The sequence below is a fragment of the Leucopleurus acutus genome (genome assembly GCF_964270905.1).
Source record: "Leucopleurus acutus genome assembly, chromosome: 14".
In the NCBI taxonomy this organism is placed as follows: Eukaryota; Metazoa; Chordata; class Mammalia; order Artiodactyla; family Delphinidae; genus Leucopleurus; species Leucopleurus acutus.
The window spans coordinates 43,350,219-43,371,242 of NC_139156.1; positions in this window are offsets into that span (position 1 = coordinate 43,350,219).

The following is a 21,024-nucleotide window of genomic DNA, read 5'->3' on the forward strand; positions in this document are numbered from 1 at the left end:
TAGGAGCACCTCAATACATACGGCAAATGCTAACAGCCATAAAAGGGGAAATCGACAGTAACACAATCATAGTAGGGGACTTTAACACCCCACTTTCACCAATGGACAGGATATCCAAAATGAAAATAAGTAAGGAAACACAAGCTTTAAATGGCACATAAAACAGGATGGACTTAATTGATATTTACAGGACATTCCATCCAAAAACAATACAACACACTTGCTTCTCAAGTGCTCATGGAACATTCTCCCGGATAGATCATATCATGGGTCACAAATCAAGCCTTGGTAAATATAAGAAAAATGAAATCATGTTAAGTATCTTTTCTGACCACAATGCTATGAGACTAGATATCAATTGTGGAAAAATATCTGTAAAAAATAAAAACATATGGATGCTAAACAATACACTACCACATAATCAAGAGATCACTGAAGAAATTGAAGAGGAAATCAAACTACCTAGAAACAAAGGACAATGAAAACACGATGACCCAAAACCTATGGGATGCAGCAAAAGCAGTTCTAAGAGGGAAGTTTATAGCAGTACAATCCTACCTCAAGAAACAAGAAAAATCTCAAATAAACAACCTAACCTTACAGCTAAAGCAATTAGAGAAAGAAGAAAAAAACCCCCAAAGTTAGCAGAAGGAAAGAAATCATAAAGATCTGATCAGAAATAAATGAAAAAGAAATGAAGGAAAGGATAGCAAAGATCAATAAAACTAAAAGCTGATTCTTTGAGAAGATAAACAAAATTGATAAACCATTAGCCACACTCATCAAGGAAAAAAGGGAGAAAACGCAACACAATTAGAAATGAAAAAGGTGAAGTAACAGCTGACACTGCAGAAATACAAAGGATCATGACACTACAAGCAACTATATGCCAATAAAATGGACAACCTGGAAGAAATGGACAAATTCTTAGAAAAGCACAACCTTCAGGCTTCCCTGGTGGCGCAGTGGTTGAGAGTCCGCCTGCCGATGCAGGGGACACGGGTTCGTGCCCCGGTCCGGAAAGATCCCACATGCCGCGGAGTGGCTGGGCCACTGAGCCATGGCCGCTGAGCCTGCATGTCCGGAGCCTGTGCTCCACAACAGGAGAGGCCACAACAGTGAGAGGCCCGCGTACCGCAAACAAAAACAAAAACAAAAACAAAAAAAGCACAACCTTCTAAGACTCAACCAAGAAGAAATAGAAAATATAAACAGATGAATCACAAGCACTGAAATTGAGACTCTGATTAAAAATCTTGCAAGAAACAAAAGCCCAGGACCAGATGGCTTCACAGGTGAATTCTATCAAACATTTAGAGAAGAGCTAACACCTATCCTTCTCAAACTCTTCCAAAATATGGCAGAGGGAGAATCACTCCCAAACTCATTCTACGAGGCCACCATCACCCTGATACAAAAACCAGACAAAGATGTCACAAAGAAAACTAAAGGCCAATATCACTGATGAACATAGATGCAAAAATCCTCAACAAAATACTGGCAAATAGAATCCAACAGCACATTAAAAGGATCATACACCATGATCAAGTTGGGTTTACCCCAGGAATGCAAGTATTCTATGTGATAAACTGAAGGAGAAAAACCATATAATCATCTCAATAGATGCAAAAAAAACTTTTGACAAAACTCAACACCAATTTATGATAAAAACCCTCCAGAAAGTAGGCATAGAGAGAACTTACCTCAGCATAATAAATATTTTATTACCTCAAAACTTAATACCAAGGCTATATTTTTTTCATAATAAATTAAAGAACTTACCTCAGCAATAATAAAAATTTTGTTTCTCAAAATGCTTTTATTTTATCCTTATAAAGGAATGACGACTGAGATCAGTACAGCATTCCAGGTAAGCTGTTACTCAGCACTTTGAAGGCATTATTCCAATATTTTTGACCTCTAATAATTCCTAATTGCTTCCTCCTAGTATGTTATCTTTCTTTTTTCTAATTATGATGCTATTACTTTGTCTTTGATGGTGCAAATTCCCCCCATTGTGTCTTGGTGGAATATTATTTTGTACTTATCAAGATAAAAATTTCAGGATTTGCTCTTCTATTGAATCTAAGGATTTATGTCTTTCATCAATTTGAGAAAATTTTCCAACATTATCTTTTTTAATATTACATTTCTTTATTCATTCTAATTTGTACTTCTGCAATTTTGTCACAGGCATGTTCAGTCTTCTCATTAATATCTTTCCATCTCTTTAACATTTGAACTGAATTCTTCTTTTTCACATCAAATCTATTTTACAGTTTACCAATTTTTTTATTTTATTATTATCTAATGTTTAACTACTCATTAAAATTTTCATTTTAATGACCATCTTAGTGAATGTGTATATAAGTATAACCACTTTGGAAAACTGTTGGCATCACTTTGTAACTATGAATAATATACCCTAGAAACAAGCACTTTGAAAAACATGCAAAAAAGTGTTCTAGGCAGTATTTTATAGTAGGAAGTGAAGAAAACAGGAAGAAAATTGTGTATCAGTAGTACAATGGGAAAATGACGGAGTGAAAAATAAATGAACTAGAATTACATGCATCAACAATGTTAGCAAATACATAACTTTGAGCAAAAAAGGAATCTAGTCATGGAGCAATGCACAAATTATGTTTCTATTCATATAAAGATCAAAAGCAGATAAAATTAATAAAATGTTTAGGAATAAATTCTATATAGCACAACATTTAATGTGAAAACCAGTTACTAACACAAAATTTGTAAGAGTGGTTAACTTCTGGAAGGAGAAAAATGATAAACTTGTGGAGGGACGTTCAGGAGAACTCAAGGTTACTGGTAATGCTCTGGTTTTTACTCTGGGTAGGAGGAATATGGATTTGCTTTTTTTTTTTTTTTTTTTGAGGTACGCGGGCCTCTCACTGTTGTGGCCTCTCCCGTTGCGGAGCACAGGCTCCAGACGCGCAGGCTCAGCGGCCATGGCTCACGGGCCCAGACGCTCCGTGGCACGTGGGATCTTCCCAGACCGGGGCACAATCGCGCATCCCCTGCATCAGCAGGCAGACTCGCAACCACTGTGCCACCAGGGAAGCCCTGGATTTGCTTTTTTCATCAGTTCTTAACAGGTATCAGTCTGTACGTGTGCATTCTATACAAATCTACGTATGTGCATATTTATATTTATCTCTAGGTGAAGAGTGGCAGATGGGAGATAAAACACATAACTTTATCTTAGGAGGTATGTGTCATTAGAAATGTTAAATATTATCTGGAGCTGTATGTTGGTTATATGCTCAGCAGCTGCTTTTTACAGATATTGCTTCACTGCCTTATGTTCAATTTTAATGTCACTTCCTAATATTTCAACTTTAATTGACTGTTGTCTCCCTCTTAGTTAAGAAAATGGAAAAGGTCCAAGTTTATTAAATCAATATACTGAATTTAATAGTCAATTTAAAACCACTTTTTAACTTGACAATGGCTCTACATATTTCTTTGGAGTTAAATATATACCTTGATGAGATTTTTATTTAAAGGTAACTCTGTAACTTGCTACATAATAAAAATCTACTCTTAGTAGCTGAGAATGTTTTACAATAACCTAGCCTTTTTACTATGTATATAACATAAGTAATAAATCCAGATCACCTTAAATGGTGTGACTCTGGACTTCTGAAAGAAAACAACACATTAAAATACTGAGTGCCACGTTTTACCGAAACCATTTGCTGAGTGCCTATCTGCAAAAATTGACTCTATGGCACTGTTCAAAATCAATTAACCTGGCTGTGCAGCTCTCCACCAAAGAGCATCCACGTTTACATAGATAAATAAAAATAACACACAAATGATGACAAATAGACAAGTAAACTAGGGAAGATATTACTGTAAGAGATAAGCTAGGGACTGTATAGGAGTTTGTGTTTCATGACCAGAAAGAAGCCTTTTCCTTTGATTGGCATTTGTAAAAAAAAAAAAAAATTATTTTTATTCATTTAAGTAAAATGCATTTTGTTCATTTACACTTTTTCTCCCTATTCTAACCTGAGATAGAGAAATTCTATTTTACATTTTTTTGCAAGACAACTGACTTTTAAAAGATTTGAAGCAATAACACCGACAACACTTTTTTTCCCTCTGTGATCACCCAGCAATAAAAACAGTTTCACAGCATGTGTTCTAGTTAAAAGAATAAAAATTGTATTTATTTCTTCAAATTACTGATTTGTTAGTGTTTATCTGTGTTCAGCCTAGCACACTCAATATGATGTACTGCATATTACCACCATTAAAAACCACTAGATGTTAAGGCAATCACAGGAATACACAGTCTTCTTATAATAACCTGCCAAGTACAAACATACCACAGACCAATGGGCCCACTGGATGTTCCCGTATTCTTCCCAATACAGTAAGACTTACCAGAATGGGTAAGATATAAATTCCTCCTGAGAGCATGGATTGGCATTTAGTTAATCTCACCTGTGAAAGAATGGGTTTGAATATCTAGCTCATCATTCAATTTCAGAACATTATTAGTGACATTTTTAGTTACGGAAAAGATGTTAGAAAGTTGGTATGACTAAAGGGAGATAAAGTTAATAGCAATATAGTTGTATTTTTAATAAGAACTAAAACATACCTTTCTAAGAATATACAATGGAGAAAAGACAGTCTCTTCAATAAGTGGTGTTGGGAAAACTAGACAGCTACAGCTACAAGAATGAAATTAGAACATTCTCTAACACCATATAGAAAAATAAATTCAAAATGGATTAACAACCTAAATGTAAGACCAGATTCTATAAAACTCCTAGGGGAAAAATTAGACAGAACACTCTGACATAAATTGCAGCAATATTTTTTTGGATCCATCTCCAAAAGTAAAGAATGACATACCTACTGAATGGGTGATATAACCTACTGAATGGGTGATATAACCTACTGAATGGGTGATATAACCTACTGAATGGGTGAAAATAGTTGCAAATGATCTGACCAATAGGGGCTTAATATCCAACATATATAATCAGTTCATGCAACTCAATATCAAAAAAACAAACAAAAAAACCAAACAAACAACCGTTTTAAAAATGGGCATGAAGAACTGAATAGACACTTTTCCAAAGAAGAAATGCAGATGGCCAACAGGCATACAAAAAGATGCTCAACATCACTAATCTTCAGGGAAATGCAAATTAAAACCACAGTGAAATATCACCTCACACCTGTCAGAATGGCTATCATCAAAAAGAACACAAATAACAAATGCTGATGAGGATGTGTAGAAAAAGGGAACGCTTGTACACTGTTGGTGGGAATATAAATAAGTGCAGTCACTGTGAAAAACAGTATAGAGGTTTTTCTCAAAAAACTAACAATAGAACTACCATATGACCCAGCAATTCCCCTCCTGGGTATATATCTGAAAAAAACATAAACACTATTTATAAAAGATACATGAACCCCAATGTTCATAGCAGCATTATTCACAATTGCCAAGATATGGAAACAACTAAGTGTCCATAGACAGATGAATGGATAAAGAAGATGTGGTATCCATATAAAATGGAATACAGTAAGTCCCCTACATACAAATGAGTTCCTTTCCGAGAGTGCGTTTGAAAGTCTACTTTGTTCGTTAAGTCCAACAAAGATAGTCTAGGTATCCAACTAACACAATCAGCTATATAGTACTGTACTGTAATAGGTTTATAATACTTTTCACAAGCCTTGCTCCACTCTCTCAATCATTTTCACTTTTGTTTCCATCATTATCACTTGGTGCTTCTTAGCAGTACCAGGTACATCACTGATTCTTTTACGCTTGCTTCTGGATATCCTGGGCTTGAAATAAAGATACTCTACTACTGTACTCTATATAGTACTGTACAATAAAGTACACAAAAGTACAACCACTTATAGAGAATGCACGCACTTCACAATGTACTCCAGACACATGAACTAACTTACGTGATTGGACATGCAAACACATGTTCACATCTTTGAAAGTCTGCAACTTGAAGGTTCATATGTAGGGGACTTACTGTACTACTCAGTTGTAAAAAAGAATGAAATTTTCCCATGTGCAGCAACATAGATGGACTTGGAGGACATTATGCTAAGTGAAATAAGTCAGACAGAGAAAGAAAAATACTGTATGTTATCACTTATATGTGGAATCTAAAAAATACAACAAATTAGTGAATTTAACAAAAAAGAAGCAGACTCACAGATATAGAGAACAAACTAGGGTTTATCAGTGAGGAAAGGCAGGGAAGGGGCAATATAGGGTGGGGAAGTGTGAGGCACAAACTATTAGGTATAAGACAGGCTCAAGGATGTACCATAAAATACAGGGAATATAGCCAATATTCTGTAATAACTGTAAATGGAAAGTAACCTTTGAAAATTGTGTAAAAATTTTAAATACTTATAATGCCGCTCCACGGCATGTGGGATCTTCCCAGAACGGGGCACGAACCCGTGTCCCCTGCATCGGCAGGCAGACTCTCAACCACTGCGCCACCAGGGAAGCCCTGAGCAAAGGTTTTTAATAAACATTTCTCCAGAGAAGATAAATAAATTGCCAGTAAGCACAAGAAAAGATGTTCAACATCATTAGTCACTAGGAAAATACAAATCAAAACCACAATGAGATACCACTTCACACACTAGGATGGCTATAAACAAAAAGAAAATAAAAAGTCTGAGCATGGATGTGGAGAAATTGGAACCCTCATACATGGCTGACAGGATGTAAAATGACACAGCTGCTTTGAAAAACGGTTTTGCAGTTTCTCCAAAATTAAACATCGAGTTAACACATGACCCAGCTAATCCCTCTCCTAGGTTAATATCAAAGAGAATTGAAAACACAGGTCCACACAAAATTTGTACATGAATCTTCACAGCATCATTATTCAAAAATCCAACACATGGAAATAACCTAAATGTTCGTCAATGGTTCAATACAATTTGGTATTGTTAAGTACAATACAATGGAATATATCATAAAAAGAATGAAGCACTGATCCAGGCTATAACATATCAGAGGTTTAAGAATCCAAGCACAAATGTCATATTGTATGAATCGAATTATATAAAAGATTCAGAATAGGCAAATCCATAGAGACAGAAAGTCAGTTAGTGGCTGCCAAGGGCTGGAAGAGGGAAAAATTGAGGGTGAACGCTGATGGCTCCAGGATTTCTTTTTGGAATGATAATAATGTTCTACAATTAGACAGTAGTAATGGTTGCACATTTTGTAAATATACTAAAAAACCACTGAATTTTACACTTAAAAGGGTGAATTTTATGATATGCAAATAACATCCCAATAGTAAAGTTTAAAAAAAATAGTAATACTCTTTTAAACTTGAACTCATTTTCTAGCAATCAATTCACTCCAATGAACACCTGAACCCCGCCTCTGTTAACAGGAAGAGAGAATGAAAATAAAACTGCTTTAAGAGACTTAGGTAGAAGGGATAATGAAAACAGAAGTGCCCTGAGCCTTTTTTTTTTTCATGTAGCTTTAGAAAAAGAGACGTATACTTACATTTAAAAGAAAGAGAGAATTGTAAAACATACTTTAATTCCTCATGGTGTCAAGTAATCCCAAATGTTCCTTTCTCCTAACTGTCTTACAAGGGGAGAAATAGAAATTTAAGGAACAACCTCAGCCAGTAGAAACGCTTGACTCTAAATGAGTGGTTATAAGATTATCTACAGAATCCTTTCTGAATGGAAGTAATAGATGGATAGATAAAATATGCATCTAATTTTTGTCCTTGTCTAAATGCATCACATTTACTTCAGAAAATCTGAAACCAATGTAGAAGGGAATAAAGGACATTGCATATGTTTTTTAGAAAGTGAAAATATAAAGTGTTTTTTAGGCTTTAGTAAACTGCATACAGTAGAGAAAAACTTATGTTGTAAAGTAGTGGACAGTGACCATTATTAGCTCTATTAACATGCAACAAGGAACGCAACAACTTAGGGAGTAGTTAGCTTTAAGTTAGATTGTGATAAACATATTTCTTATGAGTAAGAGGCCAATCCAAGAATGTACATAAATGTAGTTTGTAGATACATTTAACTTTAATTAAAACATGTATTTTCTGAGACTTTAATGAATACTGTGGTGTGAATGGGAAAAAATAGTTTTATTTCCTTTTTAGGATATTTTGCTTCAAAGGCCTGAATTATTTTTTAGTAATATATGAAAAATAAAGTGCTGATGCACTGTGCGCATGCACGTGCGTGCACATATAGATGCTCAATATAAACTAAATGTGTGGATATGCAGAGTATAAAATTACTCATCCTGTGGAAATAAATGTAAAGCAATCAGTACTACTTCAAAATAAAAGGACACTTCTAAGTTATTTTTTTAAACACCATTAAGTAACCATGTGTTAAACCTTGCTAATTCTCTCTTGATATGAACAATACTTTTGAGTACTCTACTAAGCTAAGTTCAGCGTTGTTTTGTATAATATTGCTATCAAAAATAGCACCAGATGTTTAGTGCCAAGGATCACGAATGATTTGAATTACTAATTGTTCTATAATAATTTGTGAAAGAAAACATAATTCATATATCCAGAGTTGCATAGTGTTTAAAAAATTTTAAATAAATGAATAAAATTTGACATACACATTTCATTAATTCGACAGTATATCTTGCTATTAGGAGACTATTTATATCTTATTGAACTTATTGTCCTTGATATTTCTATTAAATTATTCCCAAAGACAGCACATAAAATTTTTTATTTTTATACAAAAAAGATTTATCTGTGCAATGTGAAAAAGCAAAGACAGAGCAGTGTAAATTAGTGGAAAGAGTTTTTTAAAAATATAATAAGGAGACACGTTACCATAAACATTTTTGGATAATTATTTGTCTTCACTGTGTGTGTGTGTGTGTGTGTGTGTGTGTGTGTGTGTATGTGATTACATAAAGAGCCATAATTGCTCTGTGACCTAAATATTTTTTCCATGGTTTAATTAATAATTTCTAGTAGAGATACTGTTTTGCCTAAACTGTTTCTTTGAATAACAAAAATGTATTATAAAGAACATAAAAGTAAATATTTCATTTATTTATATTTTTGAAAACAAATGTTTGGATCTTGCTATATATGAAAAGTACAGAAATATAATTTATTCCTTTTCCAATATTTAGTTAAATTTGAAAAAATGTCTTTGAGATACATAAGTTTCTGTGCAAAGGTGATTTGTTTTACTTGATTAATTGAAAAAATGATGTTAGGAACAAGGATATAAAGAAAAAATTACTCACATAGCAAAATAAGGGCAGAGTATAGATTGTTATGGAAAACAATGGACCCTTTTAAAATGAATTTTTAAAATATCCATTTTAATGTGATATTAGTAGAACAGCCAAAGTATTGGACTTTTGCTCATCTACATAGCAACTATACAAAGCTAGTCATCTACTTTGTCTTTAAATATAAACAACATCTCATTTCCAAGGTAAAATTTCTCAGTTTATGGTCCAAAGACTAAGTGCATCAGCCCTAATCTGACAAATCAAATCTATGGGTTTGGGACACTAAAGTGTGTATGTTTAACAGCCCTTTATTTCATCCCAGTCATTCCTATGCTGAAGTATGAGGAAAAGAATAAGAGGGTACAGCATTTACTGATTTGGTTTAAATGGCAAACACAGTTCATCCTTTACCTCCCTTTATCCTGAATACTATTACTATTTTTTTGTTTTTTAAATTTTATTTATTTAATTTATTTTTGGCTGCGGGCTTTCTCTAGTTGCGGCGAGCAGGGGCTATTACTATTTTTTTGTTTTTTAAAATTTATTTATTTAATTTATTTTTGGCTGCACACAGGCTTTCTCTAGTTGTGGCGAGCAGGGGCTACTCTTCTTTGTGGTGTGTGGGCTTCTCACTGCGGTGGCTTCTCTTGTTGTGGAGCACAGGCTCTAGGCTCACGGGCTTCAGTAGTTGTGGCTCGCGGGCTCTGGAGCACAGGCTCAGTAGTTGTGGCGCACGGGCTTAGTTGCTCTGCGGCATGTGGGATCTTCCCAGACCAGGGATGGACCCCTGTCCCCTGCATTGGCAGGTGGATTCTTAACCACTGCACCACCAGGGAAGTCCTACTATTATTATTTTAGATAGTATTACCACTATATTATAGACTAGGAAACAGAGGTTCAGAGAATTTAAGATTATGTAAGATTTGTAAGAGGATATGTAAGTATTCAACATTCTATAAGTAATCTACTACAGGAGTTATCTCTTACTTGATACATATTTAGAGGAATTTTCAGAGTGCAGGCATCTGAATGAATAACCAGATTAGCTTTGTCTACCAACTGGAATCACCCATACCCGTGAAGGTTGTATAATCTACAAATCACATAATCCACAAATGTCCTTTTAAAAAATACTGAATACGTGATGACATAGTTGTTCTTGTTGTTAGAAAATCAGTTGTGAATATACTTTCCCAGAAAATTAAGAAACACAGAACAGTGAAATAAACTCTAAAATTCTAAAAGCAAAAGTTTGGCCATTGTCATCATATGATAATATAGGCAACGCATTCAGAAATGGTTTTTACTTATGAGGTATCTAAGTAAGAAATTGCAAAATGGCAACTGAATAAAAGTGTCTATCTAGAGAAACCAAATGTAATAACAGTTTACCTGTTGATATATGCACATTCACTTAGAGTTTTTTTTCTTAACAGCAATAATTTTTGGATAAGAGTAACTACAAAACATGGCCTAAACATTCTAAGAAGCTGTGTTTCTGGCTCTCACTGAGGCATATACCTAGGTGTATTGGTTGCATTTTATTACGAACATATTAATTAAGAAAGTTTAATGTTTAGATTCTTCTCATTCTTTTAATAAAATAATTTCATCTGTGCCAAATGTAACCTAAAAGTTTATTTTCTAGACCTTCCTTCCTTTGCAAGCAATTGATAAGTTTTTGTTAAAATTAATTAATTCAGCTCTGGTTTTAGTTCCAACAGAAATTAAACACCTGTACTACATAACTTTGTGCTGATAATATTGTGAAAATTTCCAGATTAGCCACACAACCCCATTAAAGTTAATGATTCTACATGCTAATTGCCCATGTGCCAGGATGAAAATTTCCCTGTGGTGCTCAATAACCCTTAAAATTTCCCAATTCTTATTTTGTCACAAATGCTAACAAAAAGACTGTGCCACCTGCTCTCAGCCCATACTTAAAGAGGATAGAAAGGAAAAGAAAATACAATCAGGAATCTTTTCTCATATAAGGAATTTGAACCATGTTATAGTTTTTGAATATATAGGTAGCAATTATAAAGCACTCTGTTGATGCTCATTTAACACACTGAAATGAATATTAATGTAAGAAAATTCTCACATATTTCTAAGCAACATGAATTCACTTTGATTCAACTTTTAGGCAGATTCTTCATAACAAAGTGAAAGATATAAATCAAAGTCACTAAGAAATGCTGACATCTTTAACAGACAGAGAGCCAAAACTGGCCATGTAGCTTATCAAGATCTGTTATCTTATAGACTTAACTGGTTCTTACATTTTAAAGAACATTTATTGTTTTTAATTTTATTACTTGGAAGTAATTTTGATATAATGCTTGATAAGAAAATAATTTTCAATAGGACAATCTTACATGAAGTGTAATGTTTACTATTCTCACCTAGAGCTACTATTCACTTCACAGTTCTTCACCTTATCATGGTGTATTCCATATTAAGGTGATCATCCTGGGATCAATTCCTCCTGTGTCTGTCATCAAAACGATTCCCTGGCCTACAAGGAGGCTGGAAGAGATATGTCCTCAGGCTATGTCTTCAGCAATAGATCTAGACCCTGATCTCTTGATAGGCAGCTCTCAGACTACTCTGATGACTAAAAGAACCCCCAAAGAAATGTGATCATAATCACCTTTAATATATCACGAATCCATCTATTAAAATCCTGTAGATAAATGATTCTCAACGGGGGCAATTTTGCACCCCAAGGAAGATCTGGCAATGTCTAGAGAGATGTTTGGATATCACAACTGAGGGGAATGTTACTGGCATCTAGTAGGTAGAAGCCAGGGATGTTGTTAAATATCTACAATGCATGGAACAGCCCCCCACAACAGAGAATTACCCAATGTAAAATGTCACTAGTGCCAAGGTTAAGAAACCTTGTTTTAGTCATTAGAATGATTATTTCTAAAACTATCTGGAGCAGAATATAGAACATGTGTATTATATATAAGATTAGTTTAGATTAATAAACTAAATGTGCTCATACTAAATATAGGAAATATATTTAGAGTCAGAATATTTACTTCAATTTTTACAAAGACACTTATTTATTTTAACATTTTAAACTTCTGTCACACTTGTGTCTTGCTCCCTGACTGTAAGCTTTGTGAGGATAGGGACAATGTAGAGATGGAATCTGTTTTGTGAGTACCAGATACCAGTACCTAGCACAGGGCCTAGTACAGAGCTGCCATCTTCAACTAACTCATGACGCTCCTGCAACAATTTTATTTTTTTCCAATCTTTCATGATAGGCTTTTGCTAATGTTAGTTCTTATTATAATCTTTACTTGCCAATCCATTCTTAGAAAAGAGAATTTTGGAAAAAACATGACTACCACCTAGAAGACTTTGATTCCTTTCAGGAGAAAGTGAATAATTTGACTTACCAAAATGTGAAGAGGTATCTAAAGTCTGGCAAGGGGGAGTGCAGGAATGACTGCCTTACTGTAACCAACACTGTAAAAAGAAATATAAATACTTTTATTAGTCAAACTTTTTTGTTTAGAAAATTAAATTTACTATCATAGAAAATTGGTTATTATATTACAAGTATTTTCACTTATATGCATATCCACATGTGTTTGTTTCTTTTTTACTTTTCAAATAAGTGACTTAATAATAAAGAGAACAAGAAAACAGAGTATAGAGAAGGTATATCCAGAAAACTTCACTAAAATATCAATTTGATTAAAGTTTTCTGTTCTCCTAACTTAACATACTTACATTAGTATGTAGAATATACATATTAGTATATTATTTACTATATATGTGTATATATTACATACCATATAATATTATATATTAGATTACATAATTATATATGTTATATAGTGCATAATACACATACATTATATAAACAATCATTTTTCCATATAGGAGAAAATGGAAATTAGAAAAAATGAGATTTATTTTTTAAAAAGAATTAAAAGAATATTAAGAACTCATATCATCATTTTGAATATGTCAGAAAAAGCCAGTTGATAAGCTGGAGGTTAAAAAAGAGTACTGGTGATACACACATGCAGGAGCAAAAGAGAAGTTAGGTAAGGCACAGTCATGCAATGCTAGAGATAAAAAAATTAAATCATGCTTTGAAAATCAAAGGCAAACCACAGGAAAAAAATTAAACAAGAATTTTAAAAAATTTTAATTTATTTTATTGAAGTATAGTTGATTTACAATATTGTGTTAATTTCTGCTATACAGAAAAGTGATTCAGTTATATATATATATATATACATATATATATATATATACACACACACACACACACACACACATACGTTCTTTTTCATATTCTTTTCCATTATGGTTTATCACAGAATGTTGACTCTAGTTCCCTGTGCTATACAAGAGAACCGTATTGTTTATCCATTCTATATATAATAGTTTGCATCACTAATCCCAAACTCCCAATCCATTCCTCCCTCACCTCCCTCCCCCCTTGGCAACCACAAGTCTATTCTCTATGTCTGTGAGTTTTAAACAAGAATTTTTTCATCTTAAAACTTGAAAAGTTAGAGATAATTGTTATTTTAGGTTGACCTAAAATAATGAAGAAATAGAAAAATATGTTATTAAAATATTTTAAGGGGGGAAGCATTTGATGGAGGTTATGGAACAACTTTGGTAGAAGCCAAAAATTATGCAATGTGAGAAAAAGAAAAATTAACACTGTTCTATTATTGCATGCATAAATCTTATGTTTTCTCTGTTTATCATTAAATTTCAGTGTATGAAAGACATTTTTTTAAAGCTAAAAATCACTGTTCAGCAGCAACTTACTTTCTGAAATTTTTGTGTCTGAGGAAAGCAGAATTCCAGTGTGAGAAAAGTCAGTATGTAGATAATCATCATAGAAGAAATAAAGATAATTATGGCTAATAGAAAGCCCTATTCCTGCCAAATTCAGAAGACTATATGGTATGTAAATCTTCCTGGATACAGTCTAGCCTTCAAAAGAACTGAAGTCCACATCTGAATGAATTCAACCACTGAATGGATCAAGACAACCTTCTACTAGCCAACAAGCAGGGCAGAACCAAAAGTAAGGCAATATTTATCAGAGCCTCAAATTAACTCTACCAGTTTTCATGTATAGTGTTAAGAAACCAAGACAAAAGAACCTGGAATAGGTCAAAATATGACAGCCTAATAAGAAAACAAGAGTTGGGGGGAGGAAGAAGTCAATTAAAAAATAGACCAAAAGGTTATATAGCTTATGAAAGGATCGGACACTGATTATAAAATAAATATGACCAACATGTTAAAAACATTAAAAGAAATAATTAGCAACTATAAAAAGATGAACCCTACTGAAATTCTACAACTGGATATGCAAAAACTAAAGTTAAGAACTCAATGTGTCTTAACTTCAAATTAGACACAACTGAAAAGGAAATAGGTAAACTAGAAGATAGAAGAAAATACATTAGATACATCACAAAGAAAAAAAAATTGGAAATTACAGAAAAGAGTATAAGACCAATATGGGATATGCTAGAAAAAAATCAATACTAGAAAAACTGGAGTATGTAAAAATGACGAGAGATGGGACAGAAATTTTTTTTTTTTTTTTGTGGTACGCGTTTCCTCTCACTGTTGTGGCCTCTCCCGTTGCGGAGCACAGGCTCCAGATGCGCAGGCTCAGCGGCCATGGCTCATGGGCCTACCTAGCCGCTCTGCGACATGTGGGATCTTCCCAGACCGGGGCACGAACCCATGTCCCTTGCGTCAGCAGGTGGACTCTCAACCACTGCGCCACCAGGGAAGCCCAGAAAAACTTTTTTAAGAGAAACTGAATAAAGGGTAACACCCCACAGATTGCTATAAATTTCCATCAGAGACAGATATATTGGAAGACTCATAGAACACTGATAAAAGCTAAAGAAAAGGAAAACTACTGAAAGAATAAAAGAAAATGAACACAATGGCTTTAAGAGCAACAGTAAAGCTGATAGCTGAATTCTCACCAGAGTGGATAAAAACAGAAGACAAAGCGGTGGCATGTTTAAAGGGTTGAAAGACAATAACAAGCAAATTAGACTTTTATAACCAGTAAACAATATTCTTTAAGAATAAAAAAAATAATAAAAACATTTAGAGAAAAATACATAGTTTGTTACTAAAATAACTTACTCAAGGAAATACTAATGTGTGTTTTTTGGTAGAAAAAGAATAACTATACATAACAATTCTGGGATGCAGAAAGGAAAGATAAAATGAGAAATGGCTTATCATGTGGGTAATTAGTTTTATAAGAGAACAATGATATTTGTGAAAGCAAACTATCTATCTACCTATCTACCTACTTACCTATCTATGTAACACATGATACGTGTAGCACATAGGCAGGAAAGCATTAATACAAATACATTACTCTAAAGTGAATGCCATGTGAGGTAAATTATAAAATAATTACTTTATATTAGACATTAGTAGATCAAGAAAGTAGGTTGTAATTTCTAGGATAAACAATAAAATAGTAAAAGAATGTATTACTAATGAGCTAATGAATACTAGAATGATTTAGTTAGAAAGTCAGCAAATCCTCTCCCCAAAGGTAATGACAAAGCTGAGAAAAATTAAAAAACAACCATTCAGAACTCTGGAAGTTCATTTTTAATAAAATTAAACAAAACAAACTAAACTAATTAGCATAGATTATCAATGTTCATTTTAAGGCAAGTGTGGCATTACATTTGATCACCAAATGTAACCACACTAAATAGACCTGCTGGATTTATGTATATAGGTTACTTGTTAGGTCACCTGTTAAGCTTGTGTTAAGCTCAGGAAAGAAAATAGTGGGCTGGTCTTGTTAGGGCCCTAAGCATTTAAAGAAATATCTAAATTGCTTATAATAGTGTAATTATGTTCATAAATTTTTTACTTCTAAGTTTCCCCCAGTTTTCTCATCCATTTGCATTTTTAAATATAAGACAATCTAAATAATCCATTTTGCTTCATTAAAAGGTAATAAAACCTCAGAAAGAAAGGCAAATGATGTTAATAGCTAGAAGCTAAACATTTAAATTCAGGCCCAAATATACTTGGGAATAAAATATTTTTCTTTAGTGAAAAGAAACATACAGTTTTTGAAAGACAGAGTACTCATGATTTTTTGCATAAAAATTGTTCCCACTGATGGTAGTCGAGAACAGTTCCACATGGCAATATAGGTTGATCCTGAACTCACTTCCTCCCATGGAATACAGTTAGTCTACAGCTACATATGGAACAGTTTCCTCTTAAAAAGACCTAGTGACTGACTCAGTGATGACTACACAAGGCAAATTAGAAGAAAACCACATTGAAGCAGCTAGGAGAGCCTGGGACACAATCCCTCCAGAAATCCCACCCCTGATAATGTGACCTGCAATCAGGAGAGAACTCAAAACCCTGAGTTTCTCCATGAGGAGTGAAGGGTTTGAGTTCCACATTGGGCACCTCAACTTCTAAGACTGCACCTGAGAGACAAGCTCCCAAAATACCTAATTTTGAAAACCAACAGGGCTCCCATCCTGAGACCCACAAGGCTGTAGTAATCTGACAAATGGCTCTTAAAGCACCTGCATAATCAGACTCACCACACCAGGGCCCAGCTCAGAGGCAGCTGATATCACCCACACTCAAAGTGAAGGAAGCTCACCTTTAAAGTGTCAGCTGAAGGACCAGGCATCTAATTTAGCACAGACATCTAGGAGCTTGCTGGAACACTCACTGGGGACAGAGACTGGTGGGTGCTGTCTTTGTGTTTTCCTTTTGCCATGCTCTTAAAGTGACAGTATCTCCTAGAAGGAAGGGTTTACACACATCTGGTGCCCCAATTTTTATATCTGCTGCCCAGGGGATACCTCTTGAATACCTGACTCTGGAGGCCAGGGGAACTTGTGTTTGTGGTCCTATGGGACTGTGACAAATACAGTTACACAGGAAGGAGGTTATACACTTGCTTGGCACCCCAATTATTATGGCTGCTGCCAGGGGACACCTCCACATAACCTGTGTCTGATGGCCATGGGGTTTACGCTTGTGGGTCTCATAGGCTGTAATCAATGGAGAAAGAGTTCTTACACAGCTACCACACCTAGGGTAGAGCAAGAGGCAACAGAGCCAGGAGACTGGTCTTTCTGTAAAGGAGACCTATTAGCTAGTTATCATGGCTGTGGCCTGAGGGCAGGCTTCTAATTAAACATACACTTAGGGGCTGGCTATAATCCTTTCCACAGACCTCAGAGGCAGGTGCTGCCTTTGCATTCTCCCTCTGCTGCACTCCACAGCTCCAGGGTCCTTCAGAGGAGAGATTTGCACATGTGTCTGGCACCCTGGTTTTTATGTATGGTGCCCCAGGTTTTGTGGCTGCTGCTCAGAGAACACTCCTTGATCACCTGGTTCTGGCAGCCAGGGAGGATTTCATTCCTGGATCCCATAGGACTATGACAATCAGAGAGACAGTTCTTGGCAGGCTAACACCTAAGGCACTGTATAGACATCAGACTGGGCACATTTACCAAGTCTTTCTGTGAAGGAGGCCTCTTTGCTTATCCTGGAGCTTCAGCCTTCAGGGTAGCATACATCTAGTGGCCTATGGAGCTGCTCTCAAGGAGCAGAGGCTGTGGACTCCATCTTGGTGCTCTCCCTCTGCCTTGCTCCAGCTCAGTGGTATCTCCCAGAAGAGAGCTTATACATTCATCTGAAGCTCCATTTTTTACAACTTCCACCAAGGGGACACCTCCAGATTGTCAGTCTTTGGTGGCCAGTGGGGCTTATGCTTGCAGCCCCACAGGACTGTATATATTTGTATACTTTTAAAAGCTGCTATCTGAGGGTCTGATATCCAGTCAGCCTGAATTTAGGTTCTGAGACCCTCTCATTGGAACACTAACAGGTCTTGGCACATACTTAACTACTGGGAGCTATTAAAAATATAATAGACTGCTTGGACAAGCACAGAGTATTAAGAGATAACCAAGAGCTAGGGCAGGGTTGAGCAACAAGTTTCATCTCCTACAAAAGGCCACTCCTTCAAGACTGAAAGAGGTGGTAGTTTTATCTACTGCAGAGAAACCAACACAAAATGAGTCAAGCAAAATGAAGAAATAAATGAACATGTTCCAAACGAAAGAATAAGATAAAGCCTCAGGAAAAAAAAAAAAAAGCACTTTAATACAATGGAGATAAGTATTTTACCTGATAAAGAGTTCAAAGTAACAGTCATTAAAAAGGCTAACCAAACTGGGGAGAAGAATGGATGAAAACAATGAGAACATCAGCAAAGAGATGAAAAATACAAGAAATAACCAAATAGAAATCAAAGAGCTGCAGAATATACTAACTGAACTGAAAAATATACTAGAGGATTTCAACAACACACTGGATGATGCAAAAGAATGGATCAGTGAACATAAAAACCAGGGAATGGAACTCACCCAATGGGAAGCAAATAGAAAAAAGAATGAAAAAAAGTGAAGACAGCTTAATGGTCTTATGGGACACAACCAAATTGACTAACATTCAATTTATAGAGCTCCCAGGAAGAAAAGAGAGAGACAGGGAGGCAAAAAACTTATCTGAAGAAATAATAGCTGAAAACTTCCCTCACCCTAGGGAAGGAAGTAAACATCCAGAACCAGGAAGCACAGAGTTCCAAACAAGATAAACCCAAAGAGGCACACACCAAGACACATTATAATTAAAATGCCAAAAGTTAAAGACAGGAGAGAATCTTAAAAGCAGCAAGAGGTAAACAATCTGATACATATAAGGGAAATTCCATGAGACTGTCAGCAGGTTTCACAGCAGAAATGTTGCAAAACAAAAGGGAGTATCATGATCTATTCAAAGTGCTGAAAGAAAAAACTGCCAACCAAGAATACTCTATCCATCAAAGTTATTCAGAATTGAAGGAGAGATAAAGAAATCTCCAGAGAAGCAAAAACTAAAGGAACCCATCACCACTAAACCAGCATTAAAAGAAATGTTAAAGGGACTTCAAGTTGAAAAGAAAAGGTGTCAACTACTAACAAAAAAAAAATATGAGGGCTTCCCTGGTGGCGCAGTGGTTGAGAGTCCACCTGCTGATGCAGGGGACACGGGTTCGTGCCCCAGTCCGGGAAGATCCCACATGCCGCGGAGCGGCTAGGCCTGTGAGCCATGGCCACTGAGCCTGCGCGTCTGGAGTCTGTGCTCCGCAACGGGAGAGGCCATAACAGTGAGAGGCCCGCGTACCGCAAAAAAAAAAAAAAAAAAAAATCCTATTTACAACTGCATCAAAAAGAATAAAATACTGAATAATAAATTTAACCAAGGAGGTGAAAGACCTGTATATTGAAAACTATAAAACATTAAGAAAAGAAATTGAAGAAGATACAAATAAATAGAAAGATATTCTGTGCTCATAGATTAGAGGAATTAATATTGGTAAAATGTCCATACTACTCAAAGCAATCTATAGATTCAATGCAATCCTTATCATAATTCCAATGGCATTTTTTACAGAACTAGAACAAACAATCCTAAAATTTGTATGGAACAACAAAAAACCCTGAATAGCCAAAGATAAATTGAGAAAGAGAACAAAGATGAAGGCATCACACTTCTTGATTTCAAACTCTATAACAACAGTATAGTAATGCAAACCATATGTTACTGGCACAAAACCAGACACACAGACCAATGGAGCAGAATAAAGAGCCCAGAACAAAAACCAGACATACATGGTAAATTAATCTATGACAAAGGAGCCAAGAATATACAATGGGGAAAGGACAGTCTCATGAACTAATGGTGTTGAGGAAAGTGGACAGCCACTTGCAAAAGAATGAAACTGAATCACTATATTATACCATGCATAAAAATCAACTCAACTCAGACTGGAACATAAGGCCTGAAACAATAAAACTCCTAGAAGAAAAACAAAGGCAGTAAGCTTCCTGACATAGGTCTTGGTAATGATTTTTTTCAACCTGACACCAAAAGCAAACGCAACAAAACCAAAAATAAACGGGAACTACACAAGTTACAAAGCTTCTGCACAGCAAAGAAAACCAAACAAAGTAAACAGGCAACCTACTAAGTGCATTGAAGAAAATATTTGTTAATCATATATCTGATGGCTAATATCTAAAATATATAAAGAACTCATACAATAGCAAAATAAAAAAAATCTGATAATAAAATGGGCAAAGATCTGAAAAAACACTTTCCCAAAGACACACAGAGGGCCAACAGGTACATAAAAAGATGCTCAACACTATTAATCATCAGAAAAATGCAAAGCAAAACCATGATGAGATATCAGCTCACAATTGTTAGAATGGTTATTGTCAAAAAGACAAGAAATAACAAGTGTTGGTGAGGATGTGGAGAAAAGAAACGCTTGTGCACTGCTGGTGCACAAGAATGTAAATTGGTACAGCCACCATGGAAAACATTATGGAGGTTCCTCAAAAAGTTAAAAATAGAACTACCACATGATTCAGCAATTCCACTTCCAGGTATTTATCCAAAAATGAAAAACATAACTTGAAAAGATATATGCACCTCCATGTTCATTGCAGCATTATTTATAACAGCCAAATATGGAAACAAACTAAGTATCCATCGATGGATGACTGCATAAAGAAACTGTGGCACATGGAGAGTAATATTATTCAGTGATAAGAAGAATGAAATCTTGCCATTTGCAACCACAT